The sequence below is a fragment of the Nycticebus coucang genome, chromosome 2, assembly GCF_027406575.1.
Source record: "Nycticebus coucang isolate mNycCou1 chromosome 2, mNycCou1.pri, whole genome shotgun sequence".
Classification (NCBI taxonomy): domain Eukaryota; kingdom Metazoa; phylum Chordata; class Mammalia; order Primates; family Lorisidae; genus Nycticebus; species Nycticebus coucang.
Genome location: NC_069781.1, coordinates 99,439,137 through 99,454,554, shown reverse-complemented (window position 1 = coordinate 99,454,554; position 15,418 = coordinate 99,439,137). Strand labels below are relative to the sequence as shown.

The 15,418-nt window shown below is 43.1% G+C and overlaps 1 long non-coding RNA gene across 1 annotated transcript in view; it reads right to left on the bottom strand.

Annotated features, from left to right (window-relative positions):
- Positions 1-255: 255 nt before the first annotated feature.
- LOC128575489 (uncharacterized) overlaps positions 256-15,418 on the bottom strand; it is a 74,873-nt gene continuing 59,710 nt past the window's right edge. The window contains exon 3 of the long non-coding RNA XR_008377000.1: positions 256-1,509. This is a non-coding gene — a long non-coding RNA (uncharacterized LOC128575489). The remainder of the gene's footprint in view (positions 1,510-15,418) is intronic.

Here is a 15,418-nt window from a genome sequence, read left to right as displayed (position 1 = left end):
CCGCAGACGCTGCTGCAGAGTCCTGATACAGAGGGACCCAGGGACAGCACCACCCAGGCGGGGCTCCTCGGAGCTCTCTGCATCAGCACCATCTCTTCTGGGGATGCCTAGATTCTGCTTCAGGACCCTTGTATCTGGTTTTTGATCATTTATTCAATTGTTCAAAAATTGATCTTTAAGGGCTATGCCTTATATTTAGTTTTTATTTGTATTGAAGTTGTACATGCACTTAGTTGAGAGAATCAATTCTATAAAGGTTATTTGACAGAGACTGCTGGTTGAGCATTTGCGTCAATTCTCACCTTCTTTAATAGCAGAACACCAGCATTTTAGCTGAACAGCACACAGAGCAACAGCTAGACCCTAGGTGTTGTGTCCTCCCTCCCAGCTGGCCTCGTGCCTACATTCAGCCAATGGCTGCATGGCCCTGGTGGGGCGAACATCTCTCAGGGAGGCACATGTGCTCCCCTGACCTTTTTCTCCTTCCCACAGGCTGGGAAGACAAGAACTAGAGCAGCTGCCTTGGTCCCAGAGATGGAAACCACATTTTGAGGGTCATGGAGATGACCTTCCAACCTAGATTGCTTCTCTTTAGACCTTATCAAACAAGAAGAACATCCCTATTGTGTATAAGTCTCTGTATTTTGGAGTATTTTTGCTAAAGCAGCTTAACCTGTACTTTCATCCACATTGCTTATTTAAGCAAACAAACAAACAAAAAGACAGTCCTCCACAACCTCTTTTCTTTTTTCCAGAAGCGACTATCTGTTTAAATAATATACTTCTATTTGACATTTGATATTTTGTCATTATCTATTGAGTTTCCAATTTGAAAGATGGACATTCCACACTCTCCTTTTCTCCCACCCTTACGTCACCCTTTCCTCTCCCATGCACACTGGTATCTACCTCTCCATCTTCTAAAGATAGTTGTGTTGCAATTTAGAATAGATAGTTCCTATTCATATAATTACGACAATGCAAATGGGATATAAAACATATCTAACTCAGTGTACTATGCATGCTTTTTCTTTCTTGAATAACATTTTGTTTTTCCCTGGAGATGATATTGAGCTTTTTATTTTTACATTTGCTTAGCATCCTATTGGCTCATTAATTCAACACCAAACACTTGCCCAGTTGTATGATTTCCTCTCTATATATTCAAACACACTTAGGCTGCAATCAGTTTCATCAAACTGGGCTTTCTGACTAGCCCCTTCTGGACTGGCTGTTCTCTAAGCCTGTTTCCTCCGCCATCTTTAACCAGACCTCAGTACCAGCTTTTATCTTTCGATCTTAAAGCAAGTCTTACTCTCTTCAATGGATGCAAAGGCTGTTGCAGCTACAGGGCATAGTATGTTTCCTTAGTCTAACCAGAGAGGGCTCCTGTGTAAATGTTCTTCTTGGTGAAGGCTGTCTCCTGAGAAACATTCTGCCCGATGAAGAGATTAGAAATTGATGAGCTAGATGAATTTCTTCCTTCTCAGAGTTCAAACAAACTTCTTCCTGCTCGGCAGAAAAAAATGGATACCAATTAACAGCCTTTCCAAAAACATAAACGCAAGGTATTACTGTTTAATTGCTTCAAATTCAGTATTGCTCAGGCTACATCACTGTATGTGGATACTGGCCAACCTTTAATTTGACAGAATCCCCAAATATTTTGGGTATGGTACTAAGGCATAATCTTTTGGTCTTTGTCCAAGTACAGGTTTAGGCATAACTCTTACTGAGCATGCTTGGAATCTAAACAGCCAAGTTTGGAGCTTACACAGAGCCCCCTTTCTCAATCTCCCATACTGCCAAACACCACCAAAGCACCCCCAACTGTCAGGGTATTCTGCAACACAACTTTCGTTGGTATATTCTCTTGCAAGATTAAAGTATTCAGGGAGTCTAGGAGAAAATTTAAAGGGCGGAAACTTGTCAGGTGCATTTTCTCTTCCAATATCTTTCCTAATTTCCAGTATGATTTCAGTTGTTTGAGCGATCAGTGTGGTCTGGCGAGAGCCTGTCAGCTGAGAGCAGCCGAGAAGGGAGTGAAGGTAACTACTTCCTACTTGGGGTTGAATGACGTGAAGCTAAACCACTAAATGCAGCTCCCTAAGACACACATGCCACAACAGTGATACATAAATCCAGTGCTTCATAATTCCAGTCTGGCTATTGGTATTTCAAGACTGTATGGAAGAAAATAGCTGTGAGTTGAACTGCAGTTGGTTTTGAAGGCATTTCTAAGTGGAAATGCCTTTGAAATTTGTGTTTTTATATTTGCAGTCATTACCACACATTTCTGAACATATTCTACAGAACCTATGCCAGGCGCTGGCTGCCACATATACAGATTAAGGATAAAGCAGAGGGAAATACATTGAATAGAGAACCAGATGGGAAGGGAGGAAGTGGACTTTTATCCACACCTCAAAGAAAGGACAGAATGCTACCAACACAAAGGGTGGAGGGGGATAACGCGGTCTGTTCAAGGGGAGCACTGTGCATGTGGTGCAGAGGTAGAGATGGGCCTGGCATATATCTGGCACATTCAGAGAGCAGTGGGTTTGCCTAGAGTATAGGATTTAGGTGTAGGGATAATAGAAGGCCACTGCGGGGTGGGTAAATTGATTCTGTGTTGTGGTTGAGCTTAAATGCCAGCTGAAGGGATTTGCACGTCTTGAAGGCATCGAGAAACACAGAAGGTTTGTTGTTGTTTAAGGGTGTGGATTTGGTTAGAGAGGGAAGGCAATGTGATATATACAATATGCTGCTTTTAGATGATTCATCTGACCATGTTGTGTGACAGATCGGGATGGGGGGAGGGGGTGCTGGGAGTCTCCCACTGCTGCAGATTTGGGAAGAGAGCCCAGGCTGAGGCTACATTATGAAGCACGTGGCCTGTAACCTACATTGCAGGCTCTGTGAGCTGCTCCACTCCATAACTTATCTCAGTTAATCTTCACCATGCCCTATGAAGTAGGTGTCTGATTCCATCTTGCAAATCAGCAAACCAAGATCATTCAAGGTCCAAGGTCACATAACTGGTAAAAGGCACAGCAGGATTTGAGCTCAATTTTTTCCCTGACTTCAAAGCCCACGTTCTTCTACTACAACACATCAGCCTTTTGTCTTTGAAAATGACTAATAATAGCAGTGAGAGAGAAAATGGAAAGGGACCTACCTAAGACTAAGGTATCCTTGCAACCTCAGAGTACTTATGGTATATCATGATTATGTGAGTAACCCCCATATCCTATTATTTCCCACCTGGGATCTGGGGGAGTAAAAATTGTTTCATGCTGTCAGAGTCTCCTTGAGTGCTAAGTCTTATGATCAGGGTGAGATGGAAAGTGAGTAGTGAAACACGTTTCAGTTTGTGGGAAATTGCAAAGGACAAGACAAAAATCATAAAGATGCAATTGAATTACATTGTGTTGTGGCCCCTGGGATAACAGCTGTTTTCCAGGTCTACAATCGTTCTCTTTAGGAAATTAAAAACTCGAAGCTCCCCGTCCACAGCCTTGCACTACTTGGCCACGTGGTGACAGGAAGGCCTGTGTTTGTACAGGTGGGGAAGTGAGCAGCCGTGCAGAGTGGGTGGCTGGAAGCACTGCCTGGGGCGCAGGTGGGTATCTGAGGAAAAGCAAACCCAGGAAGAGGCTGTGTGTTCTGGGGCTGCAGCTCCCCTCTGTAGGGGGTGGCGTGATGCTGGGTCATCTTAGGGCTAGATTCAGCTACTGCTTTGGGGGAGCTCTCTACACCAACAGATGCAGAAGGATTTGGTCCTGATATGAGGTCAGTTTCCTGTAAGTCAGTGGTTCTCAATCTTCCTAATGCCACAGCCCTTTAATACAGTTCCTGTGGGTCCCGACCCACAGGTTGGGAACTGCTGCAGTAAGTCCTGAAAGATCACCCACACCATGACACCTCTGTGCACAAATAAATGCAACCCGAACTAAACAATATGCTTTTTGAGAACACCTAAAGGAATGTCGTATATTTTAAAAAACATATGTTCCTTTAAAAGCAAAGGAACACAAGACTCAGGATAGTGATTCCCTCCAGCTCAGGGTTTGGAGAGGCAAGGGCCCAGGATGAGGGACCACACAGATGGAGGCAAGGTGTTGACGATGTTCTAGTTTCTGATTTGGGTGGTAAGTTGGTGAAATTATTAAAAACAACCTAGATGTCCACATTAACCTCAGAAGGGTGTGCACGGACTAATGATGAGAATATGTCAAGAACCAAACATTATTATTAATCAATTTCTGTCCACCCGAGGTACAAAAAGAAAGAGATAACAAAGGCAGATGTGTGCCTGGACATGGAGACTCTCCTTACCTGGCTCCTGCTCTTTGCTTCCTTCTTAGCACACGGAGCCGTGGATGCACACGTGCAGACAGAGCACCGTCCCTGATGAAATGACTGCAGCATGACCAATGACAGAAGAACTTAATTGAAAATTAACAGGAGAACAATAATACTATCAGACTGTACTGGAAAGGTAGATGCTAGTTACTACCACTTCTTTAATTAAAGAACATTTAATGTCAAAGAGAAAGTCAGAAAACTGGATTGTATAATTTATTTAGTTACTTTTAATTTCAGATTATTATGGGGGTACATTTGTTTTGCTTACATAACTTGCTTTTGTATGGTTAAGGTTAGAGTTACGGGTGTGTCTTCACCCAGAAAGCGTGCAATACGCCCATGCAATGTACCCGTTAGGTGGGAATTTGCCCATTCCCTTCTTGCCTCCCTCTTACTTGAATTTCACTGAGTTTTGCTTTCGTATGAGCATATATACAGGTGTTGATCAACTAGTTCCCGTCTAGTATTGAGTACATGTGGTGTCTGTTTTTCCATTCTTGGAGAAACTGTGCTCATGCCGCAGTCCTTTCATCAGGGACGGTGCTCTGTCTGCACATGTGCACCTGTGTGCCAAGAAGGCAGCAAAGAGCAGGAGCCAGGTAAGGAGAGTCTCGATGTCCCCGCACACATCTGCCTTTGTTGTCTCTTTCTTTTTGTACCTTGGGCGGACAGAAATTGATTACTTCACTTCACTTAGGAGAACAGTCTCCAATTCCAGGAAAATGGCATTTTGTAATCTCAAGAAATTAATTTCCTCCCCAGGAGCCAGAGTAATTCCAGTATATCTTTTATGGTTTCTCTCCCCCACTTCTCTTCTGTTCCCCTTTCCACCCTTCCCCCACCCTCTCCTCTCTACTCCTTTCTTCTGTTCCCTTCCATCTTGTTTCCTTTGAATTTCTTTCTTCTCTAACCTGAAACTTACTTTCTACTCTGAAAGAACACAAGGTGTTCAGAGTTTGTGCTGGATGAGCTCCAAGACCCCTTTGGCTGTGACACACCTGCTGCTGCCCTGGTCCAGCAGAGCTGGCTAGTCGAGACACCAGGCAGCTGCCATCTCCTCTAGCTGAGAATGTCCAGTTCAGAGTGCTTTGGGGAGGTGTCATTCTTTTTTATTTAATTTCAGGTTAAAGTGAAGGTACAAACAACTAGGTTACAATGTTTGCATTTGTTAGGTAGAGTCCCTCTTGTAGTTGTGTCCTGCACCCAAGAGGTGGGCCGGATACCCTTACATTGTGCCCATTAAGTGGGAGCACCCCAATCCCCCTTCCTCCTCCCCTTTCTTCTCTCCTTCATTCCTCCTCCCCCCAACTTGAATTGAGTTGAATTTTTCTTTTATGTAGGTGTGTATTGATCACCTACTGGCTTCATATTAGTATTGAGTATAGTAGATACTTGCTTTTCCATTCTTGTGATATTTACTAAGAAGAATGTGCTTCAACTCCATCCAGGTTAATACAAAAGGTGTAAAGTCTCCATCTTTTTACAGCTAAATAGTATTCCATGATATATACCATATACACCATATATATGTTTGTTAATCCATTCCTGGGTTGGTAGGCATTTAGGTTGTTTCCACATCTTGGAGATTGTAACTTGAGCTGCAGTAAACATTCTGGGCAAATGTCCTCATGATACGGTGTTGAGGGTCATTCTAACACTTCCCATGTCTTATCTTTTTTCTCTCTTTGAAGTTAAATATTTAATCTGAACATTTTCATACCTTAAATGTTTGAAACACAGAAGTAGACCCACAGAAAACCAGAAAAAGAGAAGGGGAGGGGGAGGTAAAGGGATTAAAATGAATGTGAATTTATGGCAGTCTGAGTACGACCAAGTGACTGCAATGAAAATAAAACCATGTACCTTCAAATGTGTCCTCTGAACTTTTCTCACAGTTAAGTTCATAGAATTAAAATGCACTCCTGGTGAGATGGGCAACATTCATGGAAAAAATTAACTCAATAAAAATGTGGTGGGAAATATTCATGTGCCCAGAATTATGTTAGGCACAGGATAAAGGAATGAATAAGCCAGATAACGTCCCCGTCCTCAAGAGCCTTACGGAGGGGGTGGGGGGGAAGGAAACAAATGCTTATTAACAAACGCACAACATAAAGCCAGATAGAAACAGGCACTTATTAAAGAAGGAATGCTTCAACATATGCAGACTAGGGCTAACACTGGAGGTGAGTGAGACATTGATGCCATGGATGTGATGGTCAGAGAAAGCTTCTCAGCTGGGGAAACATTTGACCTCAGCCAGGAGCACATCTCCCAGAGGAGCTTTTTTAGCCACTGTCTGATTCCCAAAGCAGGAGCAGTGGTCCTGGCCCACTTGAAGACAGGCTAAGGCTTGCATGGCTGGAGGGCCCGGTGCAAAATGAAAAAACAAAATGAAAATTCTTGTTCATTAAAATATTCTAAAGGGCAAAAGCAGAGCTTGGACCAAGTGGGCTGATTGCAAGGTCTTGTAACCATTGCAGGGACCTTAGATTTTGCAACAAGTGCAACAGGAAGCCTTTGGCAGGTTCTGAACAGGGGAGTGGCACACCTGATGTGTATCTAGAAGTATCTCAGACTTAGGTGTGGGGTTAAGCCTGGGGAGACAGTCACAGCAGGGAGGTCCATGAGGAGGCTTGAGCAGGTGGCTGAAGATTAGCAGCAATTGCAAGAAAGAACTCAGTGTGTCTCCCTTTTGTCATAATTGGATGCAACAGTGTCCTCGCTATCCCTCACATTTGGATTCCTCTGTGTGTTCTTTGGCTTCAGTGATGAATGAAACTGCCCTTGCCACTGGAATAGATGTGGGTAATGGGCTTAAAGAATTTTTTTTGGCAGAAAAAGAAACCAGGGGTGAAAGTGCCCTTTATCGTCTCACGAAGTCTTTATTTCAGCTGATGTGACACCAGGTGGGGATGGGAAGTAGAAAGAACAGAAATGCAAACTGCAAAAAGAGTCTATTCTCGTCTCTAGTCTGGAATTCTATTTCACTTCCTTAAAGGAAAAGGAAATTCCTGAGGGCTTAAAGAATGTCTGCCAATATCTCTCACAGGTGTCACAAGAGAGGAGGCTCTAAATTCTAACTGAGCTAGGAGGAAGGGCCAGGCTTTCAGGTATGAGCTATATGTGACCTCCATAGGATGCAGCTTCAGTGCAGAGGAGCCTTCCTAGCCATGCAGAGGAGCCCAGGAGATTCCAGCTTTGAACAATGGCTTTGACAGCAGACTTTGATGGAGCTATGGGAGGAAAATGGAGGACGCTTCTGCCTGGAAAAGGAGGCAAAGATGGTTAAGAAGGAAAAGGAATAGGAAAGACATTGAATGAATAAAAATAATTTGGTATATCAATACAATGGAATAATAATCAGCAAGAAAAAGAAATAGATTAATGATAAGTGGAGGAAGTGAGACGAAAAGTAAATACTCTAGGTGTCGACTTGTATGACATTTTAGAAGATGCTAACTAATCTTTAATAGCAGGAAGCAGATTAATTCATGATTGCCGGGGCTGGGGGTGGTGAGCAGAGCAAAGGTGAGAGACGGGGAGGTGTGCTGTGGGGCGTGAGGAAACTCTAGGGGGTGCTGGATGTTTTAATTCTTTTCCTTATGCTGATGGAGTCACAGGTGTATATATTATGTCAGAATTTATCTAACTGTACAGTTTAAATATTTTTTGTGCTAACTATGCTTTGATAAAGCTATAAATTAAAAAAAAAAGAAAAACAGGAGGAAGAGTAGAATTAGCCAGCCACATATTGAACCACAGATGCATTTCTTCTTCTTTTTTTTTTTTTGCTCTAGCTATTATAAAGGCTGTATTTGGGCCTCAAAATTTTCAACTTTTTGCTTCTTATTTCTTTTTTATTTCAGATTAATATACGGGTACAAATTTTAGGTTACATTGTTTTCATTTTTTAAGGTGAAGTTCAAGTTGTAGTTGAACCCTTCACCAGGGAGCGTGCTGAACACCCTCACGTGTGAACATTAGGTGAGATCCTGCCAGTCGCCCTCCTTCCTCTTCCCTCCTCTCCCTTCCCCCTCTTCTCCCCTTTCTCTTGATAGACTATTCTTGTGTTTTTTCTTTCCTGAACCACAGATGCACTTTAACATGACTTTGTGCCTGTTCATAGCAGCATTGTGCTCACTGCCTATATCAGTACAATGAAGGAAGAGGTCAAGAAACTTGCCTAAGGCCACCCATTTAGAAATGGAGGGATTGGGATTCAAAGCCCAGCTTGCATTTTTTCCATCTTGCCAAAACCAAGACAAAAATGGCCACACATTGCCTTCCTCTCATGGACTGTGTGAACTTATCACTGCTTTGGCCAATTAGTACAAGGGAAGAAACTCAGTAGAACTTCCACAGCCAGGTCAGAAGAAGCTTCCATTTGGTTCACTTGGAACCCTTGCTCTTGAAATGCTTGCTCTTAAGATGTTCCCACCTGGAAACTATCAGCCATGCTGTGAAAAGCCCACGCCAAGTGGAAAGGCTACACACTTAATGTGTGCTCCAGTCAACAGCCCCAGGGAGCCCAGTTTCCAGCAGCGTAGCCCAAAGCCAGACTTGCAAGAGAGGAGGAAGATGCCCCTTGGACAGTGGCTCCTCCAGCCCTGGCTGTTTCCGCCTTCCCAGTTGAGACAAGGCATCTCTAGTGTGGCCTTTCCAAACTCTCAACCCACAGAATCCAAGCATAATATAATGGTTGTTAGCTTACACCACTGAATTTGGCATAGCTGGTTATGCTAGGCCGCCAGACTAGTAATTTTGCCTTGGGCTGAATGAATGGTGTAAATGGATCTAACGTCACATAGGAGTGAGCAATATGTGCCAAGGTTTTGGAATATATCAATTACAGAAACAATAAATTAAGTCTTCATTTGTTACCAATGCTAGTCCAGTTTTATAGAAATGTCATGTATTCTCTTAAGTCCTACCATCTAATAAGAGGTTCTTGGGCCAAACAACCAAAATACATCTTCTTATGTAAGTTTAAACAAAGTCTTCATGGCTTATGTAAGATTATTAAAGGCTCCTTTTGACCAATAATTCCATGCTCTGTAGTCTATAAAGTCATTTGGAATCATGTGGCAAGTGACATTTCTAAAGAAGTGGCTGGTAGAAGCAATTTTAAATCACAGCATTTGTATAATTTCTATTTTTTTCGAGAGTAATACATTTAGGTTATATTTCTTATACTAGAATCCTTGATCTAGTTTATATTTATTCAGATACCCAAACCATGTCCCACATTACACGTGAACATTTCTTTGAGGGTTCTATGTATTATGTAATTTGACAAGCATGGTACCTCTGAACTTAAATAATGCTTTTCCTCTGAAAAATCCCCCTTGGCTGAAAATACACTGTACTGAAAATACAAAGATTGCATCATCAAAATTCAATACTTTGTAGTATTTTGGAAAAGTTCAAGGATACAGAGAACGAGCGTTTGTACTCCATCTCAAGATCCCTGGGACAAGGCTTGTGCATGCGGCAGTGAGGGCGCCGCCCTCAGGCCAGGGAGTCCCACCGCTCCGTCAGGACTTTGTCCCCAGGCTTTCAGCACTCCAAGGAGGGACAAGGCAGCTTGCCATTTCCAGGCGGAAATAATCATTGAGGAATAATTTTTAAGAGGGGAAACTGAGCTTGGGAAAATATCTGGGGCAGAACTGAAAGAAAGGAGGGTGTAATAGCTAAAAGGAGGCATTTGGCAAGAGCTGAGAATGAAGGAGAAGGGCAAGAATGAGTCCACAGCATTCACTGGCCTGAAGTAACACTGAGAGCTCTGAACACTCGTGTCACTCACTGAGACTATCTTCACAGTGCCAATGGCAAAGGCTGCATGACTGCTGGTGACCCTTCTGCTGGAGGGTCCTTTGTATTGCACGAAGCCATGTCCATGGTGCTATGTCCTACCCATGAGCTCCAAATCCCTCTGGTGGGTGTGTGCTAAGGATTGTGGCAGAATCCCACATGAAGGACTTAGGGTTACTGCAGTGATGAATCTTCTGGAAGATTAAATGACTCTGATGACTTCCATGGTGCCATCTGGGCTGTGGTCAGTTTGAAAGTTAACTCTTTGTTTGTTTTAATTGGTGTGGCTAGCATTGCTTGTGTTGTTAGATTAAAAATCAAGCAGGGAAAACCCACCTCACCAGCACAAAGCGTAGGGCCTGCATGTGGCTAAAGTCTGCCTTGTGAGCTTGTCAGGAATGAATCATCAAGCGACTTGAAGCCAGAGGCTCCAGGAAATCTAAACATTTGATAATGCTTGTTTTTGTTTAATGTAGCAAAGCAAGGCTAAATAGTCAAACCTGCTGCCATTCATGAGGTGGGCAGCTTCGTATAAAAGCAGGAGAATTGTCCTCAAGATTCTAAAAACCCTTGTGTAATCATGCTGTTTCTAAATCTATTGGAGGTCTGCCTTCCAGTGGGAAGCACAGACCCATTCAGGTTCAAATAGGTTGAAAGCTCCTTGAGGGTTGTTACTGCATTTTATATGAGTTTGTATCCCTCAGATAGTAAGCATGTGTGTGAAGTCAAGTTCCCCAGAAGCAGCTCTTTGAGATGAGCCCTGTGTATGAGGGATTTATTAAGGAAGTGCTCCCAGGGCCAAAGGGAAACAGGATGGTGAGGCTAGGGTGTCACCTCAGGCTGTGTTCTGTGGGCGGTGGCGTCAGCCTGATCCTGCAGGGACACTTCAGAGCTTGTCCCACCAGACAGCAAAACACTGAGCTTTCATATTCTCTAAGTATAGAGTCACTGGGAAGTATGACCACTAAAAATTCTCTAGTGAGAATATAACTTGGGTGGGGCCCAAGACTTGGAAAAGGATTTGCAAGCTGAGTTATTGCCATCTGCCACATAGATGTTCACATACGGCAAAGGATGAGTGAGATTCCTGACCCCAGCTGGAAGTCAGTGGTTCTAATCCACGATTCTCAACCTGTGGGTCATGACCCCTTTGTAACCATGAAAATACATGGCGGCATTAGGAAGGTTGAGAACCACTAAGTCCTGAGGCCTTTCCATCTTGCACTTTTCCCCTCAATCTTAAAGTTCAGGTGTTTTTCCTAAGGCTGGACTGAGAAAGTTGAAAGTTGGGCATGTTCTAATTATCCAACAAAATGATACTCCTTACATTTTTAGCTATTATTATTGCTTTTCACCACAACAACCCTTCACTTTATGGTACTATAAAGAAATCAGAAAAAATTATTGGATCCAATCTCTATTAAATGGCTAAGTTTTCGATAATTCAGCTACCTGGACAACAAATATCTATTGTATGCCTTCCGTGTTTCAGGCATCACACTCGATTCTGAAAACACAGAGCCACAAAATATATAGTCTGTAAATGAGTTGACATCTTTGGAACAAAGGCTGGGAAGGATGGAGGGAGATATGAGTCTGGAGAGGTGGGCAGGAGCCACCAAGGAGCTATTCTGAAACTATGCTAAATACAAGGAATTTTCACTGGTCCTGTTTTCCAAGGGCTCCCTGCCTCTTCAAATATTATTCGTGTCCTAATTTTCCCTCCACCGTATCCTAGGAAAGGACCACAAAGATGCAGAAATATTCAGACACTTCCTCTCTAGCTCCAAATCACAATTTTCATGTAAATACCCCTCAAGGCATGGATTTTACAGAATTTGGTGATTATGTTCTTTTAGGTCTACTGTCTGCTTTTCTTGGCCTTCTCCTGAATATCTTGAGCTCCTAAGCACATGACGTCCACAAAAAAATGGCAAAGGTTTGGCTGAGTGTGGTGTCTCATGCCTGTAATCCTAGCACTCTGGGAGGCCAAAGCAGGCAGATTGCCTGAGCTCAGGAGTTTGAGATCAGCCTGAACAAGAGTGAGATCCTGTCTCTAAAAATAGCTGGGCATAACAGCCATCTGTAGTCCCAATTACTTGGGAGGTTGAGGCAAGAGAATCACTTGAGCCCAAGAATTTGAGTTTGCTGTGAGCTATGATGCCATGGCACTCTACCAAGGGCAACAAAATGAGAACCTGTCTCCAAAAAAAAGGGAGGGGAGGGGTTAGGTTATTTTTATTTATTTATTTTTTTTTATTAAATCATAAGGGGTTAGGTTATTTTTTAAAAATCACCAATATTTTAGCAATATTTATCCCTTTCTTCTAACATGAGTTACTATATGCAAGCTTTTACCATTAGTGTGGCATTCTCAAATTCCTTAATTGGCCACATCTTAGGGTTAAATATTTGGTATGCGGTATTTTTATAATCAAAAGAGTGTAATCCTTCAGCTTGGTGCCTGTAGCACAGTGGTTATGATGCCGGCCACATGCACTGAGGGTGGCGGGAAGGAACCTAGCCTGGGCCAGCTGAACAATGACAACTGCAACCAAAAAATAGCCGGGCATTGTGGTAGGCGCCTGTAGTCCCAGCTACTGGGAGGCTGAGGCAAAAGAATCGCTTAAACACAAGAGTTGGAGGTTGTTGTGAGCTGTGACTCCATAGCACTCTACCAAGGGTGACACAGAGACTCAACTCGGATTCAGCATTGTAGAAATGTAGGTTCTTTCAGCCTTTCTGTCTCTCTGGATTCTAATTGCCTCAGGGAGGTAAATGTTAATTCCTTTCCTTGATGACTTTTAATTTTCTGGTTTAGACTAACACCCCCACCCCCAGATCGCCAAGCCAGTGGTACAGCCCAGCCATGTTTTGTCACTATCCCCAAGTTCAGCATGTATTCCCGTGCGCTGCGGGTTTCTAGCTGGAGTTCCCTTGGAAGGCATGGGCACATCAGTGTGCTCGTGTGTGTGTCTGCAGAGAGTCGTCTGTTGAGAGTCCCCACATGGAGGAGTGAACTTGGCCTCTTGGATGCTGTTTATGCAAGATAAAGTCACAAATGAGCTTCAAACAAAAGTATGATGAGTATAGTTGGGATTTTTCACATCCAACCATGAAATACAGGGTGTCCGTAAAGTTCTTGTGCAATTTAAACTAGTTGTAAATTTTAAATTGCACAAGAACTTTATGGACATCCTGTATATGAACAGTACTATTTCCAGTCTAAGAGAAATAAGGAGCTTCTTCATGAAACTCTATCAGTAGTTTATACTTGAAAAAAGAAATTCAAGCTGAAATATCTTATGCTACCACTTAAGCATATGTAACTCAAAATCAAAATAGTTAAGTTTGCGCCTCTACTCCTCAATTTGCTAACTGTATGACACTGGGCAAGTAATTTAATCTTGTGGAAAGTGTAAATAATATGCAAAATGGGAATAATAATAATGTTACAGGTTGACTTGTGTCCCTCCAAAAGACATGCTGAGTCGTAACTCCTAGAGCTTGTGAATGTGACTTTATTTGGAAATCCCTATTGCAGGTGTAAATTAAGTTAAGATGAGGTCATTAGGCTGGGCCCAGTCCAGCATGATGGATGTCCCCATAAAAAGAGAAGAGGCACGGAAACAGGCACACAGAGAGAACATCGTGTGAAAATGGAGGCAGAGATCAGAGTGATGCATCCCTGAGCCAACGGGAACCAAGGATTTATGGTGACAACAGAGGCCAGGAGAGAGGCCTGGAACAGATTCTTCATGAGCCTTCAGAGGCAGCGTGGCTCTGCTGATACCTTGATTTTGAACATCTAGCAGCCACAGCAGTGGGAGATTAAATTTCTGTTGTTTTAAGCCACCTAGCTTTTGGTACTTGCTATGGCAGCCCTAGGAAACTAAAACAAATAATATCTGTCCTGCCTTTATGAAAGAAAATTGTGTACAGGTGCCCTTTGTAAGCCAGAAGGTTATTATTAGCCAGGACAATTTTTCTTGCATGAACATAAAAGCAGAGAACTCAATTCAAACTGACTTAAAAAAAAAAGAAGAAGAAGAAAAAGGAATTTACAGACACAAGAGGTAGGTGAATCCAGGCATACATGTATTCAGAAATTCATATGATTCTCTTGGTTCTGCTTTTCAGAATATTCCATCTTATTCTAAGAATTTCTGTGGTGACTGCTCGCAGCTCCAGACACACAAATTCCCAAGTTCAAATTAAGGTGAAAAGGTGTATTCCCTGTACTTCCCAAAGAAGGTCTGGACTATACCAACTCACATGCTCATTTCTTAACCAATCATGTGTCCATGGAATATGATGCCCCAATTGGCCAAGCTGTGTCACGTGTGTGCCCCTGGAGCTAGAGATTGGGCTCTTTTCGAACCACATGCACTGTGCATGGGAGAGGTTCCTTGAAAGAAGTTGATTATACTACTAGAAGAAAGGAAAATAAATATTCCACATCTTCCTCCAGCTTGCCCTAGTTCTTTGCTTCCCTTCACTGAACAATGTCTCAAAAGAATTTTCTACCATCACAATCTCTGCTTCTTAATATTACACTGTTCCATCATTCTACAGGTGATCACCAAAGGCCTCGGATGAGCTCCAGAATGCAAAAGCAGGTCCCAAGTCTGTCCTCACTGTTCTCATCAGACTGGGCTTGTAACCACTCCCTCCTTCCCATACACCTGCCCCCCAACCCATCCTGCCAGCCCCTGCTCTTTCTCATCCAGTGCTATCTCCCTGCTTTCTGCACAACTCCTCAACAATGCGGGTTGCCCTCCCTCTTCCGCTGCACCCTCCCTGGATGTCTGAGCCATTATGTACAGCTTCCATGCCAGTGGCGCCCAGATGAAAGCCTCCACCCTGAGCTCTATCCTGGACTCCTGATTTACACCGTTCCTATGCACGATACCTCCAGAACACATCTGAACTGTACTCACATTGCCCCATTGCATGAGTTCACCTCTGTCCCAGCCACCACGATGACCCCCTGGGATTCCTGGGTCAATCTCCCTCGAGGCTTCCTGCTTCCACTCTTACCAGAAGGATTTGATTAGAAAACACAATTCGGGTTGTGTTCTTCCCCTGCTTCTTACCCTCCACCAACGTTCCCCTGCACCTAAAGTAAAACTAAAAGAAATAAAAGCCCAAGCCTTTATCATGGCTTCCCACATTGCACATCCTCCTCGTTCTGCCAAAGGCAGAGCACGTTTTTATTACTTATGCTTTAATAAAC